The sequence below is a fragment of the Macrosteles quadrilineatus genome, unplaced genomic scaffold (assembly GCF_028750875.1).
Source record: "Macrosteles quadrilineatus isolate MER2022 unplaced genomic scaffold, UCM_ALF_1.0 Scaffold_3__2_contigs__length_128488019, whole genome shotgun sequence".
Lineage (NCBI taxonomy): Eukaryota > Metazoa > Arthropoda > Insecta > Hemiptera > Cicadellidae > Macrosteles > Macrosteles quadrilineatus.
Window position 1 is genome coordinate 90,580,300 of NW_026542596.1, and position 20,335 is coordinate 90,600,634.

Here is a 20,335-nt window from a genome sequence, read left to right on the forward strand (position 1 = left end):
TTCTTAAAACCTAAACGTTAGACATGTCATAATATAAATCTTCTCTACAACTGAAGAATATAGATCATGAATGTCTGTTTTAAACTCAAAAGTATCTGCCTAATATGCCACCAAAATATTCAAACATTCGTTTCTAAATTATAACACTATATTACGTAACCTATAATATAAATAGAGCTTACGTAAAACAATACTCTCTTTTAGCCCCGTATCTTTGTGGATCTACCGAAGATTTAATGGTGTGTTTCTTGCTATGTTATGTAGAAACAATTTGTTATCGTAATAGTTTGTTCTTTAGCCAAGTTTAAAACTAATTTAACAATATAAAACAAATGATGTTGTTATTTTTTGGCAACGTAGAAAACGATTGAATCACAAAGTGAAAGTCTGATATATACTGTCAAATCAAGGATAAAAACATTCTATTTACATTGTTGCTTGCAGAAGCGATCGACAAAAACTACAATTCAAATCATCATGTTTCAGGTTTTCATGTTTTACAATAAGATCTACTTACACTACACAAAGTCAATCATCAAACTGATAAAATACTGTCTGGTATGATTACTCGTAAGAAACGTTAAATATAGTTTATTGTTGGAAGACACATTTCACTTTGCCTCATACAATAATATTGAACTCAATTTATGTTTAAGTCATAATTTTCTTTGTAAAATACATGTTGCATATCAGTATTTTTGCTTGAAATAATTCACTCAAACATTTTTACAGAATTTTTCAAATATATTATTATTGTGAGTTCAAATGTAATAAATAAACACTGCGAGTCCAATTTTGACAAGTTGTCAGGCCTATTATTTCCATTGTCGGGATTCTGCAAGAGCTTGATGAGAGTGATTGATGACTCTAGAGGTAAAGGATTTTTCGAAATATAATTAATTTTACGAGTAAAAGCCGATTTTATCTGTGAGTTTGGTATGGTTTACGGTTAAATGACTAAATTAATGAACTGATTGGGCTGGAAAACTGTACAAATATAGACCATATTAGGTACATATCACATACGCCTATTTATGGTGTTTCTACTGTCTTGATTCACACGGCAAACCTTTGACGTAACTGATCTGCTAACTATTTATACATTAGCAATATTTACATTGCTTGCTAATACTTTCAACAGTCTTAGATTTATTTTGTTCATACATCTTAAAACCTTCGACTGTAGATTAATAGATCCACTGAATTTGTTTGGTTTTAAAGCTTAATAATAATGAAGCTAAACGTTATGCGTATTTAGAAGGAAATAAATAATCAATTTACGGATTAAAAAGTAATGTTCGTGCTAAAAACGTTTCATGCTCCGAGATATATTATCGAGTGCTATAAATGGACTTCTTTCGTTGTAAACGTACATTACAAGTCAAACTTAAAACATTTACCATATTATTGCGAATATACGTATTTTTTAACGTGTTGCCCAGTAGGTCATTAAATTGAAGCAAATAATGTAGCAGAGTACCTATTGAATCAAATACCTATTGAAATATTTTGGTCTAAATAATAATTGGATACGTTTCAGTTTCAGTAAGCTTCCTAGAACCTAGAAAATACTCCTGGGTGTCGTTGGAGAGGCTGGAAAGGATTGGGAGCTATCATTCTTCTCATGGGAGTGAAATAGACTGTCAGACCTTACTTTAACCTATTGCGATACCTTCAAAATAGAGGACTAACTGACAAAAACCTTATCGTTCTAAATGTATTTAACGCAATGAACTGATCGATAAAAAATAAATAAATAACATTACAATATTTTAATGCAGTGAATTTTTCAATTTGCCACCCTAAATTGGCCATGGTAAGGTCGAATAGCATAACAAAGATTCCTACAATTTTATCAGTAAACAAATTTGAATACTTTAAGTAAATTATTAAATACAATCATACACTAAAGTACAAACAATCCAATTCTACACGACAGAGGTGCACACTTTGGTGCGAACTTTAAGCTGAATATGACTGTAGGATGAGTTTAGAATTGATTGGGAAGATATGTAGCTTTGTTTCGAACTATGGCCAGCTGTTGCTTAACCTGAAAGTCCAATGTTCAAGTACGGCTGGGTCCAGTTCGATCTATCAAAGTGATTACTCACTATACTAATGATTCAATCATTATTTTCACTAACAGGTGAGCTCTATAACCTCTCAGCTGTTCAGGTATTGTAACAGCTGTTTCATGCAAGAAAGAAACGTGAAAAGAACAATTTATTCAATGATTTATTTCCGTTGATACTAATACATAAATGTAAACGGTCATGAGGAGATAGTAAATTTCGCAGCATTGATAGTTAATATAGTTAAATGTGCGAAAATCAACTTACTAAATTCTGATTTTTAGCTTGAGTATGAAACAATCAAGGATTGTATTTTCATTCAGTTAATGAGTTGCAATTATTAGCTTAAAATATTAAAATCCATTACTCAAACAACTCTTGTTTAAATATCACACTAACTCACTGAACCTGTTCGTCTGTTAACCCCAGCGTAATAATGTGGCTGCTCGTCCCACATAACTTGATTGCTCTCAGACGCAAATAGGCTATCACCACATAATTATTGCTGTAAAACTACTAAATATATTGTAGATGCAGCTTTGAGTGCAATAAGTTACTACCTTAGGTGGATGAATAGGTTGGTAAACCAGCACAACATTATGGACGCTGACGATGTATTTTAAAAATCAAATTTTCATCATGTTATCGTAAAAAACTGACAACAAAGCAGACCCGAAAAACACAACAGACCGGAAAAACATAATGAAAGGATAAATTAATTGCGAGAACAAAAATCCAATAAGCAAACCACGAACACTAGAACAGACCTTCTATTCTAATATTCGTGGAACAAACACAACTAAATATTCTACGATCTAAAAACAAAATAACAAAGATTATATGATATACATTAAATATACAATAGTTTAGCATTTCACTTTTGTTTCTCTTTAAATTTGTAAATTTTTTCGGAAAGGTTCAAACCCTGATCTGGTTTCCATCCCACGTCAAAATTGAGCTGGGTAGCATCTTTGACTATAAATACAATAATAGCATACAGTAGTTAATTAATAGCTCAAGAACTAGTAATTGAACTAAATTTAACACAGCTTGGAAAAGAATCATCTTGCATATTTGAATTCAAATACTGTGAACTGTAGGCTAACTGGACAATTATTCTTTTATCAACAAATATTGTTATCTAAGCAGTCTTCGCAGTAGAGATCATGTTTCAAAGATCTTTAATCAAGTAAGTACCTCAAAGACCAAAGTAACTGTAGGCTAACATAACGACAGATATGAACACAACAACAGCCATTTGTCGTGTAATGTTGTTGTGGCAGGTGCAGGATATTGTGTGAGAACATCAACATAACTGTGCTACTTACAACTAACTTAGGCGATGCGCTTAAGGGTATAACTACCTAGTATCTTTATTGCTGTTCTGCTAGAAATGAATTAAAAATGCCCAGTACTATTTTCGAGTTGAAATTATTTGTTACTACCCAGTCAGCATAAAAATTGTTGGATAAGAAAATAAATTGTTTCAAAATTGTTTCAAAATGGTTTCGAAATTGTTTTAAAATTGTTTTAAAATTGACAAATTTGGAATTTTGTCTATATTAAAATGAGTTTAAAATTGTTGTACAACAATCTCAAAATTGTTGTACAACAATTTCAAAATTGTTGTACAACAATTTTAAAATTGTTATAAAATATTTTTGAAGTTGTTTTAAAACAATTTTGAAATTGTTTTAAAATTGTTGTATAACAATTTTGAAGTTGTTGTATAACAATTTTGAAGTTGCTTGGGAATTGTTTTAAAATAGACAAATTTGGAACTTTGTTAGGGTTAATTTCTATTTGAGTTCATAAATTATAAGTACGCCTATAGCAACTAATTAAATATAACATTAATTGATTAGTTTACTATCAAAAACAATGGTGAATAAATAAAGACAAATAAGTATACTGAAATTCTTCTATTTGAAGAAAACAAATTAAAAAAGTAGAGAAATAATACAAACACAGTCTACTACATTCTAGATTAAAAAAGTTGAAATGGATGCATGGATATAAAAATAAAATATTCATGGACAAACTTTAAGTTCTCTACCAATAAGCACAGAATAAATTATCATCTTTTCAATTGGAAAGTTAACATTGATATATAGCAATCATTAGTTTGCCCAGGCCTAGACCTAATTATTTAGGAGGGCTTTTATAAACTAAGTAACAAACAATGAGGTTAAAATAGCAGCAAATTATCATCATTCTAGTTTATAAGATTTAAGTAGATTGCTTAAAGCATACAACACAATAAATAAATATGGGGAACAAAAAAATATTGAAACCCAAACAACCAACAATATAAGACAAAGATACATGAAATGCAAGGACATGATTTTTTGAGACCAAGTAGGCCTGTGTGATGATACAGATTTAATGCAAACAACAATGCTCGGTTTTGTCAATTGAAAGATAAAATGTCCATAAAAAGTATTTAACTTATAAAATAACACTGTATATTAATTTGAAGTTTAATATGAAACTGTAAACAGTTTTTAAGGGAGTAGGCAACGGCCAGCGGCAAATTGAATCTTCAAGATGAAAGTACAAGTAAGAAGTTAAATTTAACAGCTAATATAAAACTATTATTTCCATGATCAAATAGGTTTGGGATCTAATGATAATTACCCTAGTAATAAATAAATAAGTTGCCAAGGAATGTCAGTGATACCTACAACTTTTATGAGCTTTGCTACTGAGTCATAAGTTTTTTTTAAGTACTTGACTTGATGTGATTGTCAAGATAAAATATTTATGGCTTTGAGGCTGCTAATGTGGTTTCTATTGCATAATTACTCTATAGTAATAACTGATGAAAATGTAAGCAAACATTTGATAAAAAACCTTTTATGTTCTTTTAACAAATTTTTATGTCATACTTAAAATGGCCCACACAACTATTTAAGGACAATTACCATTAAAAACTACCCATATTTACTAAAAACAGTAGGGACATTTTAGTAAAAAAATAAGTTCATTCCCGGATTTCCCGATTCGTAGACACCCTGACAATACATTATTTACACATCATTCAAGCGTCGGTGGCTTCATGATCCTCATCTACCTGTTCTTCAGGTGCTCTTTGACATCCTGCCCTAAAATTACAACACACAGATTAATATTATATTTCGTTACTAGGGACCCCTGAATGTTTACAGCTGTTACGTTAAGCAAATGGCATTATAGCAAAAGTTAGTCTAGAATGTTGACGTCGGCTGCTTGACTTAACAAAACGAAAACTTAATTTCTAAAAAACTGAAACCCTAAACTAAAATTGTGCCTTTGACATTCCCTAGTTCTCAAAATTATCTTTCTTTCGACACAAAAATTGTGAAAATCCATCAAGTGGTAGATTCAGAATCGTGAAATAAAAAAACCCTGACAAGAATTAATGATTGTTGCAGTATTTGTCTGAGATAAAGAAAATCACCTGAGCTTTAGTATAACAATATACTATCGAAACTGAAGCATCCGGAATGAAGAGAGAAAGCTAGTAGCACATTGCTTTGTTAGCCTATGTTTTTAACCTCACTAAGTGAATTTTGTAATACAAATTATCACACTATACATACCCTTTCTAAGTCTTTGATTTTAATTGTGTCTGTGCCAGCCATGAAGCAACTGATTTCTCTATTTTGCTTTGTTCAATGTTGGCCCATCTCTTCTTCGTCATTTCTTCAAAAAACAAAATGCATTTAATAGAACATTGAAAAAAAATGTTCTGCAATTTTTGTGGGGTTAACATTTCTCAAAAATTATATAATAAATGAATAGCCTAACATGTATGTTTGCGCTCGATATTTTTTTTTATAATTTATAAGTCTACAAATATTTTAAAATAGCCACTTTGTTCTAAATTTCATAAGGATTACAAAAATATAATAATATAAGGAAGTAAATTTGCAAATAAATAAGTTATGGGTGAAAAACAGATTTCGTACATTAAGCGTTAGCTAAGAATGCATAGCCTAACCATAGCTAGGAATCTGGCCAATAATTTACATCAATATCACTACCGGACCTACTTCTTCAGGATCATCAACCAGCCCTTCAAAATCACTTAAATCTTCTTATAATGCACCACGTATATCACTACTTTTTATTTTTAACACTAAAACAATGGAAACGTTTAATAAAACACACCAGTCATCGGTGCGAGGTTAACCAAGTTGTTTACAAATACGCACGTCAGCTGTCTGCTAAAATATTTTCGGAACTAAAATGAAAAGCGTATAGAAACAGACATCAGGAGAAAGCTTAGAATCTGCCGAAAACAATACCAATCTCGATCCAGTTCAATCCTGATTAAGTCAGTCCCAGAGCCTTCGCCATAAACGATGTTTGTGTATCGCAAAAGCGACGCATAACACCACGGCGGGTGTGTTGTGCGTCGATTACGCGACGCTTAACACTCGGAGGGTAAATTTGTTAGTTAACCAAGTTTCAAGGTCTAGTAAGGTAACATATTTGTAAACTTAACTTAATAGAGTTGAAAAACCCCTGCAGCCCTTAATCCTCCGAGTGTCCATAGTTTAGGCCTTAATGTCCGCCTATTTTTGGCGCATTTGCAAGGTTTTATTAAAACAGATCTGAAAAGCTTAAAACAATGTTAATTCTACTGTTCTATATAGCATTTTGTTTTGAAAATCATGGGCTTCAATATCATACATAAAACCTAAGGAATATTTGTTTCAAAAAATTTTTTTAGGTAAAAATAAAAATTATTTTGGAAAAATTGAAAAAAATAAGTTCGCGCTCAATGAAATTGTATAAATTATAGGCCTATAAATATTTGAAAATAGCCACTTTGTTCTAAATCTTATGAGGATTACAAATATATAATAATATAAGGCAGTAGATTTGAAAATAAATAAGTTATGGGCAAAAAACAGATTTCAGTACATAGCGTTTAGCTAAGAATGCATAGCCTAACCATAGCTAGGAATCTGGCTGATAATTTACATCAATATCACTACCTACTTCTTCAGGATCATCAACCAGCCCTTCAAAATCACTTAAATCTTCTTATAATGCACCACGTATATCACTACTTTTGATTTTAACACTAAAACAATGATAAACATAATAAAACACATCAGTCATCGGTCCGAGGTTAACTAACCTGTTTACAAATACGCACGTCAGCTGTCTGCTACAATTACGATCGGCTCGGAGAACATAAAGCGCTTAGAGACAGACCTCTGGAGAAAGCTTAGAATATAATGAAAAGAACGATACCAAACTCGATCCAGTTCAATCCGATTTTGTCAGTCATAGAGCCTTCGCCGTAAACAGTGTTCGTGAGTCGCTGCAGCGACGCATGACACTACACAAAGTGTGTTACGCGTCGCTGCAGCGGGGTTAACACAACAAGTTTAAAAATAAGCTAACTTAACTTAAATCAATCCCTAGCTGATGTAACTTAGCTAGGCCTAAGCCTAAATACCTAGTCATATTACTTTTAAGCAGTTACCGCATTAGGCGACAGGCCCTACAATGTCATTTTCTATTTGAGTTGGGGACGCCACCTAAGTGAGTAATTCAATTAAATTATGAGTTTATAAACTTAATGTTAGATGCCTTGTGTAAGTTAGGTCTAAGTTATTTTAGTTTTGGTTACTGTAAATCCAACTATATCATTTAGCAACGACCATTTACTAAAAACCCAACGGTAACTTACAGTTTCAGTAACATAGCCTGTTATATTTATGAGAAACAAAAGGAAATTAATTAGAGTTTGCTCACATAGGCTAGGCCAATTCTAGAGATGGGCCATAATCATGTTACCTACCAAATACCTATCAAAGTTATTGGTTAACTTAGACCAGGAACTATTGGAGTAACTCTATTTCATTTTAGGTTAGGCCTATACGTTAGTTTAGAATAACTGAATCACCACTGACTGAAAAGGCCTAAGTAAGTTATAACTCACCTTGTTTGCTGCTTAAGAAGCTATGTAGGATAAAATCAGTAAACTTGATGCAACTTATAACTTTTTAAACACAAACAAAATGCCGTGATGCCCGTCAGTCGTCAGCCCGTGATCAAGATCAAATCAACAGACTGGAGACTGCTGTAGTCAGTGAACTGCGAAACTCTGGTAGAGTCTAGAGTAGATGATACTTGTAAGAATGTTAAAACTCTTCCAGTATACTTATACAATTACAAATAATAAATAATTTATTTTCACGACTGTTAACCTGTTGTTATTAACCATTAAACTTATACAGGTTCCGCTTTAACTTGAGTTTGGTAGTCTGCCCCTCCTCCATGACTCTTTTCACTTGATTTTACCACTATCGTACTGTACTCTAATCAAAATCGCGGGGAGCTGTCGCTGTCGTTGCTGACGCATTGGCACATACACACAGCACGACCCACTGACTATTATCCTACAAGTATAAGTGTCCCATAAGGAAAAATAGAAAAAATGCGCGAAAGATTTAAAATTTGGGCGAAAAAACACGAAAATCATTATACTGTAAATCTTTTTACAAAACAGACAGTTTCAAGATTATGGATGGCCATTGTAATTTTTGTAACTAATATTACTGAAAGGAAAGCCGCTTTCATAAATATAATATCCAGAACATTTTGGTTTTAACATTAATTATTATTTTAATGATTTTTAGAAGTTTCATTTAAATTGGTTTAAAACAATTTTAAGATTGTTGTAAACTTATATCAATACAATTGTGATACGTGTTTTCGAAACATTATGAAAATTGTTTCAAAACAATTTTAAAACTGTTGCAAACTTATATCAAAACAATTTTGATATGTGTTTTCGAAATAGTATTAAAATTGTTTCTAAACAATTTTAAAACTGTTGCAAACTTATATCAAAACAATTTTGATATGTGTTTTCGAAATAGTATTAAAATTGTTTTAAAACAATTTTAAAATTGTTGCACACTCATATCAAAACAATTTTAATATAGTTACTAACCATCTATATTAAAACAATTTTGAAATCGTTTAAAACTTATATTAAAATTGTTTTATATCCAAACTTATTTTGAAATTGTTGCAAACTCTTTTAAAATTGTTGTACAACAATTTTTTTGGCTTTTCAACAATTTTTATGCTGACTGGGTAGCAGAGTACCCGTCCTTCGTGTACGGGGTTGGCATATAAGTATAAAATGCTTATTGCAGTTATACTCAAGCTTTGCGTTTGCAATGAGGGAGGACACAGTTTGATAAAATTTGCTTCTTTAAATTTACAATATTCTATAGTATTACACATCTACCATAGCCGTAATGTTCTACCACTTCACCTAAACAATTGAAAAATAAGTTATCAAAGATTCGCAAAATATCACAAATTATTCATGAAATTAAAACATCATAACTGTAAACAATCCTACTTTGACAGTTACTTCGCATTGTGTATCACAGTTTTTTGTTACTGCTTAGTTCAAATTAGCTGTTTTCATAAATGCAAAAAATATAGTGCTGCACCCTGTGGGCAAATCTTATAACTTTTTAATGCTTTTGCATATCATAGAACCAACTTTTTTTAGTTGAAACAGCTGACTAAATCCTTTAATTCTCTTTAAATATGAATACTCATAAGGTTAACATGGGGAACTACAGAGCCACTGGGGCGGAGCCCGAAAGGATTTTTGAGATAAGAATATGCCTATATGTTAATCGGGAGTGACAGCTATCTTCATGCCAAATTTCAGCCCAATCCGTCCAGTGGTTTATGCGTGATTGAACTTCAAACAAACAAACAAACAAACAAACAAACAAACAAACACACAAACTTTCACATTTATAATATTAGTAAGATATAAGATTAAACTGCTAGATAAATTAAAAATGTATACAAACAGTATTTAATGTATACAATTTAATGATGTAACACATATTGATGTCTTATGTCAAAGATTGGCTGACGAGGTAAGTTTAGCCATTTGCCATGAAAACGTAATCACGGAGCTATAAAAATAACTAAAACTATCAACAAAACAGAACGGTTCTATCATAGATAAAACATACTCCCTTTATTTACATCTGGTCTTTGCTTTATTATATCAATTATAATCAATGGACGAGCGGTCTTAAGCCCTCTCCCTGACTAGTGACTAGGAGCCAGTATCGCAGGTTGGGCTTGTAGATGTCGCCTTGGTCAGGTATGAGTATGAGTAAAACATCCATCTGTGGAAGAGCTTATTGGCAGAGGCCCAAGTACAATAAACTGACGACTACTTGGGTGAACGTTTTTTGAGTTTCACATATTTTCAGGGTTCGATTACTTATTTTGTTATCTTAACTGTGTGTACGCCCACCGACAATTTACTTTATGATAATTGTTTAGACTTTTAAAAAACTTGATAAAAATATTCATGATGAAATCTGTAATTAAATAAATAGTTTGAAAGGTTAATCCAGTTCAATGAACAAATAAGATCGAAATCAAATCTTTTACTTACCACATCAGTTTTAAAAGATCACACTTTTACAAGTAGTATTCTATTGTAAGCTTTATGTCTCGATAACGAATCGCCATGGTTTCCTTTTCAGTAGATAAATTCATCTGCTTTATTTGTATGAATTAGTTATTGTAACTCGTCCTCTGGCCACAGTACTAAATGTCTAAGAGATCCATCAGAACTTCTCTCAGAAGCTGCGTTGTTTGCAAACACGTAATTTCAACTTCTATAGGAGCTTCGGTAAGTTCTTGCGAAAGCCGAATCAATAGTTGAAGCTTAAAGCCATGGAAACCCATCTAGGATTCAGAGTCATGTCAAACGATCAATGGAAACACGTATTTGATAAACCACACTCCTTTTTGTTTCTCTTTTACACATAGAGGAGTATTTTGTTGAAAAGTATATGTAAACATGAGTATTTTTTTAAACAAGTTCCTCTCTGAATGCCAATGGAGGCTGAACTTAATCAAGTCTGTTTAACTTTGTTCCTGGCCAAGGTCAGTTGTTACATCAGCCAGAATAATTTATTAGAATCCCTATAATCAAGGATGGCTGGGTCCTGTATCAAAGACGCAAACAGCTACTGACTCAGGATCAAATGGGCGATCTCTTTTTAAAAGGCAAACAATTTAAAAGGCTAAGGGCAAGAAAATGGTTACTAGATTTACGATTAATCCCTACTAAAACCTAGAAATAAGATATTTATTTTCCCTTTTTTTACATTAAATTGTTTACAACATAACTGTTACACTACTAGCCATAGCATGACCTGTATACTAAGGATGAGATACCCCTTAAATCCCCCAAATGACGATGACAGCTGGAATGGCCAGCAAAACGTAACTTTCAGCTGTATGTATTAACGTATGTAAGATAGCTAACCAACCGAACGTATTAGTGGCATTGGATGCATGACTTATTATTGATCATAAACCATAACCTTGAATTTTTAACATTTTACTGTTTTGTTTACATATTTCAATCAAATTATTTAAAATTACCCCACCGCAGCCAACCTGCAGATAAGGCAAATTTCAATTTGTCTGATTGCATTATTACTAAACTATTTCCATAAATAATTCATATTTATTCCATTTTTAAATATCATTAGATTTAATGAGTTCTTAAGTTTGCTGCTGTATGATAGGGAAAAGGAGAGTTGCGGTCGTGCTGATGAAATGTAAGTGACTGATCTTAAATCATCTTGTCTGGTCTATCAGCACAAATTGATAACACCAAGCTACAGTTTCAGTCAGATAAGTTATCATATAGTTATGCTATCGTATGCATTAAAATTGATTTTGCTGAAGATCCTTTACTAAATATATTCTATATCCGAAACTGCTAAAAATATTTTGTGATTTTTATTTTACGATTTTAAAAGTTTTAAGGCAATTACACAATACTGATTTGGTTAAGAATCGTTGAGATTACAAAGTCACCATACTGGTGCACTTCCCCTAAATTTATTCTTGCCAGTTCGAAAACTCATTTCGACAAAAGTTAACTTATATATATAAATGGCTGTAAGATGTCACAGAGGCAATAGCATCTCATCGTATCCACATAAGTGGGACGGTCCTTTGATTAATACCCCAATCTGTCTTGTAACTACATATAACTATATGGTAATAGTTATGTGGTTACATACGCTTCATAGAGTGGACTAGTTATACGCTTCTTAGCTTAATGTAATTAATGTGACTAAACCATACTCCTACACTTTATCCCATTATTGTAATGACTATAGGCCTAAACCTGATTTTCAATTATGGGATTCTATTCCTATTTTTATGACGGATACAATTTACATTTCGTTCAGACAAAATCAAAATGTTTTTTTTTTTTTACCGATCAAAATTAAAAGTATATTTTTGTGTTGAAATGAGAGGGAAAATAAATTTACCATCTAAAGGATTACTCTATAAAAGTTTAAGTAAGTTTGGGGATAATTTCACCATTTAAGTTTAAAAACAATACTCCAAACAACATATATTTACAGTTTCATTTAATGATTTGTCAGAATTCAAAGTTCCGCAATAACAAGTGGTAAACTTGTACCGATGGAAATTAGTTTAATTGAAATAACTAAAACAAAATCAAATCATTTAATCATTGGCTAGAGTAAGATTAAGAAATAGTGTCCAGCAGTTTGAAAGATTTAGTTTTGTAGGGTTGGTAGTGGTCTTAGATAACAAATTTAAGTTTGTCTTTGGCCTACTTATATTAGTCTTTTAATTCATCTCACTTCTACTACCAGCTTAAATTAGATTCTTCCTAAATTAAAGTATACTACCTAATTGGCTACATGGTAGGGGTATAAACCATCTTCAGATCGAAACCATCCTCAGTTCAATTAGATAAAATAATTTATATTGATATAGAAATTGTGAACATGCAAAATATAATACTATACTAAGCAGATTGCGATTATAAGCACATAAACACATGGTAATGCAACAATTAATTTTGAAGTACTCGATTTTCATTCCTTCCTCTCTTAAAACCTTGTACTATTAATAATTTACACGAAAATAACAAATTTTTATTTTACAATATAATATTTAAGTTTGAAGCAGAATATTCACCAGATCCTAGGTTTTACCAAAGTAGATCTTAATTACAGTAGTATGTGAGTCTAAACCACCGGTAATGTTCCTGGTTCAATGTCTTGGTTTGCCCTTCATTAATTAAATTTTTAAAAATTAAACAATTCCTTGTGTCTTTACCATAAATATTCTTTTATCAAGATAAATTAAAACATAGATAATATACTTTCAAAGGAGGAAACTCTAAAATCTGTCAAATTCAAGCCAAATAATATGAAACATAAATAGACGCTCATACGCATATTAAATCAGGAAAATATATGTATCAAATATAAATCTGTATTGATATCGTTGCTTCTAGCTAATCTCAAAATGATTTGTTGAAAGCTTCCTATATATACCAGAAATTCAATTGATAAGTTATTTGATTCCTATGCTAAACCATAAAAAACTTGTTTTAAAACTTGTATTAAAACAATTGAAAAACTGGTTTTAAAACACGTTTTTTAACCGTTTTAAAACAAGTTTACAGGGATATGCCTATAAGTGTGTAATTTTATATAATACATCTAATGTACCAATTTTTGGTTAACTCTATTCCTAGGTTAGAGTCCACAAAGGAAAATAAGATTTATTTCAATTCTTTAACATTAAACCAAAGTCGACCAGGACATTGTAAAAAATGCTTACAACTTCATTTATTATTTATTTAAATTTATAGGAAAACCAGGAAAATTACAACAAAAACTAAGTTTTATTTAATGTTTACTACAAATACAGGGATTTGTCTTATATTTATATCTTTTTTTTTTTTTTTTTTTTTTTTTAAAAGAGGTTGGCGGCCTCGTTTAACCTTGCATTTGCCCGTCCACATAGACTACAGATCTGTGCCTGGAACGTATCCAGCAAAGCAAGGGGTGAGCCGGTACAGTACAAAGGTGAACTGTACTGATAAAAGTTTGTGGCAGTGACCAGGATCCGAACCCACGACACTACTGCCTTGGGCCCGAAGTCCGCGACGCTACCAACTGAGCCACCGACTCACCAACATATATATCTCATATATCTCATTTATATGGACGTTTTATAAAATGTCTAAGGGATATAGAATAAGGGATATTCTATATCTAAGGGATATAGAGAGGAAGGTTATTAAAAAAAATAGCAAAACGGCCATTGGTGACCTGTATGTTTATAGGATACACTAACAACCACTTAGCTAAAAGATTTGCCCAATCCGATGATTTCGAGGTGTATGTCTAAACCAAAGATTATGAACACCTCACTATGCCCCAGTGGTTGTAGTATATCGCTACAAACACACAGGTCACCAATTATTTGCCACACAGGGCGGGATTCGAACCCGAGCAGACGAATGCCACTGGCCAAGTAACACACGCCCTAGCCTTCTAGGCTATCTGTGGTTGAAGACTGAGGAGTCAAAAACCGGTATTTAAGCTGAGGCCACCGATTGCGAACAGATAGCGCTGCTGATGGTTGTTCAATGCGTTAGCAGGTAGCAGCACCAATTAGTTACGGACTATTTAGATGAAATCTTTTAGTTTAAACACAACAGTGATCATAAATGTGTTCCCGAGACTTTACTGCAAGACATTAGTTTCCCAAAAATGGCTATATTACGATAACCTTGTCTAACTAAATCAAGGTTAAATTCAATATTACATTAAAAACTATATGTCTTTTGATTTTATGAGATTTCGGTTTCAAATAATGCTATCAGAACATAAAAATTTATAGGAAAACCAGAAAAATTAAAACAAAAACTAAGTTTTATTTAATGTTTACAAAAAATACCAGGATTTATCTTTCTTATATATTTTCTTATTGTGTTATTAATCAAAATAACCTAATTAATAAAGGGTTAAACCTGTTAAGGCAAAGCGTTGTATAATTCCATAGTCACTTGACATTTACCACACTCCACACCTTTTGCCTTTGCAACTTCCCTCCATTTCCTATACGTCGTAGACCTGTTTCCATCATTCCCTAAGCCTTATTAAGCATAAAAGAGTTGTAAACTTGTTTTAAAACAGTTGTACACTTGTTTTAAAACGGTTAAAAAACTTGTTTTAAAACAGTTAAAAAACTTGTTTTAAAATATTTGAAAAACTTGTTTTAAAACTTGTATTAAAACAATTAAAAAACTTGTATTAAAACAATTGAAAAACTTGTTTTAAAACTTGTATTAAAACAATTGAAAAACTTGTTTGAAACAAGTTTTTTAACCGTTTTAAAACAAGTTTACAACTGTTTTGAAACATGTTTACAACTGTTTTATTCTTAAAAAAGGCTTAGGGAATGATGGAAACAGGTCCACGACGTTGAGGAAGTGAAGGAAAGTTGCAAAGGCAAAGGGTCTGGAGTGTGGGAAATGTCATGTGACTATGGAATAATACAACGCCATGCTTAAAAACGATTAGGGAATGATGGAAACAGGTCCACGACGTAGAGGAAGTGAAGGGAAGTTGCAAAGGCAAAGGGTCTGGAGTGTGGGAAATGTCAAGTGACTATGGAATAATACAACGCCATGCTTAAAAACGATTAGGGAATGATGGAAACAGGTCCACGACGTAGAGGAAGTGGAGGCAAGCTGCAAAGTCAAACGGTCTGGAGAATGGGAAATGTCAATTAACTGTAGAATAATACAAAGTCATGCTTAAAGAGGCTTAGGGAATGATGGAAACAGGTCCACGACGTTGAGAAAGTGAAGGGAAGTTGCAAAGGCAAAGGGTCTGGAGTGTGCGAAATGTCAAGTGACTATGGAATAATACAACGCCATGCTTAAAAACGATTAGGGAATGATGGAAACAGGTCCACGACGTAGAGGAAGTGGAGGGAAGTTACAAAGGCAAAGGGTCTGAAGTGTGGGAAATGTCAAGTGACGATGGAATTATACTACGCCATGCTTAAAAAGTCTTAGGGAATGATGGAAACAGGTCCACGACGTAGAGGAAGTGGAGGGAAGTTGCAAAGGCAATATAACCTAATTAATAAAGAGTTAAACCTGTTAAGGCAAAGCGTTGTATAATTCCATAGTCACTTGACATTTACCACACTCCACACCTTTTGCCTTTGCAACTTCCCTCCATTTCCTATACGTCGTAGACCTGTTTCCATCAATCTCTAAGCCTTATTAAGCATAAAAGAGTTGTAAACTTGTTTTAAAACAGTTGTAAACTTGTTTTAAAACGGTTACAAAACTTGTTTTAAAACAGTTAAAAATCTTGTTTTAAAACATTTGAAAAACGTGTTTAAAAACTTGTATTAAAACAATTGAAAAACTTGTTTTAAAACTTGTATTAAAACAATTGAAAAACTTGTTTTAAAACTTGTATTAAAACAATTGAAAAACTTGTTTTGAAACAAGTTTACAACTGTTATAAAAAAAGGCTTAAAAGGTTATAAAAAAAGGCTGTTAAAAAAGGCTTAGGGAATGATGGAAACCCAAATTATTTAAAGGGAGGTTATTTAAAAAAAAGCAAAACGGCCATTGGTGACCCGTATGTTCATAGGATACACTAACAACCACTTAGCTAAAAGATTCGCCCAATTCGATGATTTCGAGGTGTATGTCTAAACCAAGGATTCTAGATGCACGGACTATTTAGATGCAATCTTTTAGTTCTAGTATTAGAAAATGTGTTCCTGAGACTTTGACACTTACCCAGGACATGAGTCCTGGATAGACCACTCTCAATCAATCGGGTGGCAAGGTGGGAGGCCACGTTGACTAACATTTTTTTGTCACCTTATTTTCACATTTTCGATATTTTTACCTGAAATTCACTATTTTTTTACCAAATGTTCACCTTTTTCTTATATTTTTCACGTGGAATTCACATTTATGAAACGATATATCGTTGTTTAAAAAAAAAACCCTAAGGGATATAGAGAGGAAGGTTATTTAAAAAAAATAGCAAAACGGCCATTGGTGACCTGCATGTTCATAGGATACACTACCAACCACAGCTAAAAGATTCGCCCAATCCGATGATTTCGAGGTGTATGTCTAAACCAAGGATTATGAACACCTCACTATGCCCCAGTGGTTATAGTATATCGAATTCAACATTTTTTTGTCACCTTATTTTCACATTTTCGATATTTTTACCTAAAATTCACTATTTTTTTACCAAAATTTCCCCTTTTTCTTATATTTTTCACGGCCATTGGTGACCTGCATGTTCATAGGATACAATCTCTATCCTATCATGGGGATCGCCCCTCCATCTATCCGACGTGATGTCATAATATAAAAGTGATCAATCCGACGTGTAGGTTATTTTAAAAAAATAGCGAAACGGCCATTGGTGACCTGCATGTTCATAGGATACACTACCAACCACTTAGCTAAAAGATTCGCCCAATCCGATGATTTCGAGGTGTATGTCTAATCCAAGGATTATGAACACCTCACTATGCCCCAGTGGTTATAGTATATCGCTACAAACACACAGGTCACCAATTATTTGCCACACAGGACTGAATTCGAACCCGAGCAGACGAATGCCACTGGCTAAGTGACACACGCCCTAGCCTTCTCAGCTATCTGTGCTTGAAGACTGGGGAGTCAAAAACCGGTATTTAAGCTGTCGCCACAAATTGCGAACAGATAGCACGTTGACTAACATTTTTTGTCACCTTATTTTCACATTTTCGATATTTTTACCTGAAATTCACTATTTTTTACCAAATTTTCACCTTCTTCTTATATTTTTCACGTGGAATTTACATTTAGTGAATTTTAGGTAAAAATATCGAAAATGTGAAAATAAGGTGACAAAAAAAATGTTGAATTCGATATACTATAACCACTGGGGCATAGTGAGGTGTTCATAATCCTTGGTTTAGACATACACCTCGAAATCATCGGATTGGGCGAATCTTTTAGCTAAGTGGTTGGTAGTGTATCCTATGAACATGCAGGTCACCAATGGCCGTTTTGCTATTTTTTTAAAATAACCTTCCCCTCTATATCCCTTAGGGTTTTTTTAAAACAACGATATATCGTTTCATAAATGTGAATTCCACGTGAAAAATATAAGAAAAAGGTGAAAATTTGGTAAAAAAAGTTGTGAATTTCAGGTAAAAATATCGAAAATGTGAAAATAAGGTGCCAAAAAAATGTTAGTCAACGTGGCCTCCCACCTTGCCACCCGATTGATTGAGAGTGGTCCATCCAGGACTCATGTCCGTGATAAAAAGCTCTTTCTGGACCCAAGCCGTCACTCTGCAGGTTGGTGGCCGTGTAATGGGTGACGAGGGTCTTTCTCTTTTCTGCGTCGGCAGCGACATCACGTCGGATTGATGGAGGGGCGATCCCTATGATAGGATAGAGATTGTATCCTATGAACATGCAGGTCACCAATGGCCGTGAAAAATATAAGAAAAAGGTGAAAATTTGGTAAAAAAATAGTGAATTTTAGGTAAAAATATCGAAAATGTGAAAATAAGGTGACTAAAAAATGTTTAATTCGATATACCATAACCACTGAGGCATAGTGAGGTGTTCATAATCCTTGGTTTAGACATACACCTCGAAATCATCGGATTGGGCGAATCTTTTAGCTAAGTGGTTGGTAGTGTATCCTATGAACATGCAGGTCACCAATGGCCGTTTTGCTATTTTTTTAAAATAACCTTCCTCTCTATATCCCTTAGGGTTTTTTTTTAAACAACGATATATCGTTTCATAAATGTGAATTCCACGTGAAAAATATAAGAAAAAGGTGAAAATTTGGTAAAAAAAATAGTGAATTTCAGGTAAAAATATCGAAAATGTGAAAATAAGGTGACAAAAAAATGTTAGTCAACGTGGCCTCCCACCTTGCCACCCAAATGATTGAGAGTGGTCCATCCAGGACTCATGTCCGTGATAAAAAGCTCTTTCTGGACCCAAGCCGTCACTCTGCAGGTTGGTGGCCGTGTAATGGGTGACGAGGGTCTTTCTCTTTTCTGCGTCGGCAGCGACATCACGTTGGATTGATGGAGGGGCGATCCCTATGATAGGATAGAGATTGTAAACCTATGAACATGCAGGTCACCAATGGCCGTGAAAAATATAAGAAAAAGGTGAAAATTTCGTAAAAAAATAGTGAATTTTAGGTAAAAATATCGAAAATGTGAAAATAAGGTGACAAAAAAATGTTTAATTCGATATACTATAACCACTGGGGCATAGTGAGGTGTTCATAATCCTTGGTTTAGACATACACCTCGAAATCATCGGATTGGGCGAATCGGTAAAGCGACAACAGGACTGAATTTGACCTGGGCCAGCCAGAGCCCTCTGGGGCAGTCGTGCGGCATAATGCGAGGGTGCGACATTAGGACTGAATGGAATCTCCCCGTTCTCCCTGCCTTAGGGCCGGCGCGCACTATCACGACCACGACCACGACCACGACTCCGACTGGTCGGATACGACCAGTTTTATAATAGGAATAAATGGAACAGCGCGCACTGGTCGACTGGTCGGACCCTGGTCGGGCCCTGGTCGCACGACCAAAATTTTCCAGTTTGGTCGGGCCCGACCCGCTGGTCGTTGCAGCCAAAAATAACACACAATGCAATGGGACGACGCGCACTACCCCCGACTTGCCTCCGACCCGACCAGTACACCACTCAACCCCGAGTATTCCTAGACTAATCAAACGGTGAGCACTAGTTTTTTGCGCCGGTCTGTGAAGTGACTCATTTGGTAAAATGTCGCAGGATTTTGACACTTTTGAAACCTGTCTTCATATTGACGTAGCTCTTCATAAAATGATTCAAAATGCCCTTTCAGACCTGACAGTTAACATTGGATATACCCAGTATAGTGTCTTCTTCCGCTTAACGTACTTACAATACAAATGAACCATAACAACTACTTCTTCAACAATCATCTTGACACTGAAGTTTGTAAAACATTCGTTGCCTTGGTCGGGTCGTGGTCGGGTCGTGCTCTGGTCGCATGGTGAATGACAACCACTGGTCGGGCGTTTGGTCGTGGTCGTGGTCGTGGTCGGGATAGTGCGCGCCCGGCCTCCCATCACCCTACCCCCGGACACATAGTGAACTAGTGGGATAGTGAACGGGTCGGCTCATGGAATCGTTCACTTGTTAGCATTCGTCTTTATTAATATAATTTAGCCGCTATTCCAGTGCCTCGCAACGAGATCAAGATTCAGAAGAGACAATTTTGGTTCCTTTAAAATGCCGTAAAATGGTTGTTTGATCACCCATTTTATTTAGATACGAAATT

The 20,335-nt window shown here is 33.8% G+C and overlaps 1 long non-coding RNA gene across 1 annotated transcript; it reads right to left on the reverse strand.

Moving 5' to 3' along the window:
• Positions 1–5,042: 5,042 nt before the first annotated feature.
• Positions 5,043–8,175, reverse strand: LOC128991150 (uncharacterized). The gene is made up of 3 exons (XR_008490602.1): positions 8,014–8,175; positions 5,654–5,756; positions 5,043–5,176 (listed from the first exon to the last, which is right to left on the reverse strand). It is a non-coding gene; the product is annotated as an uncharacterized LOC128991150 (long non-coding RNA).
• Between the last annotated feature and the right edge of the window lie 12,160 nt (positions 8,176–20,335).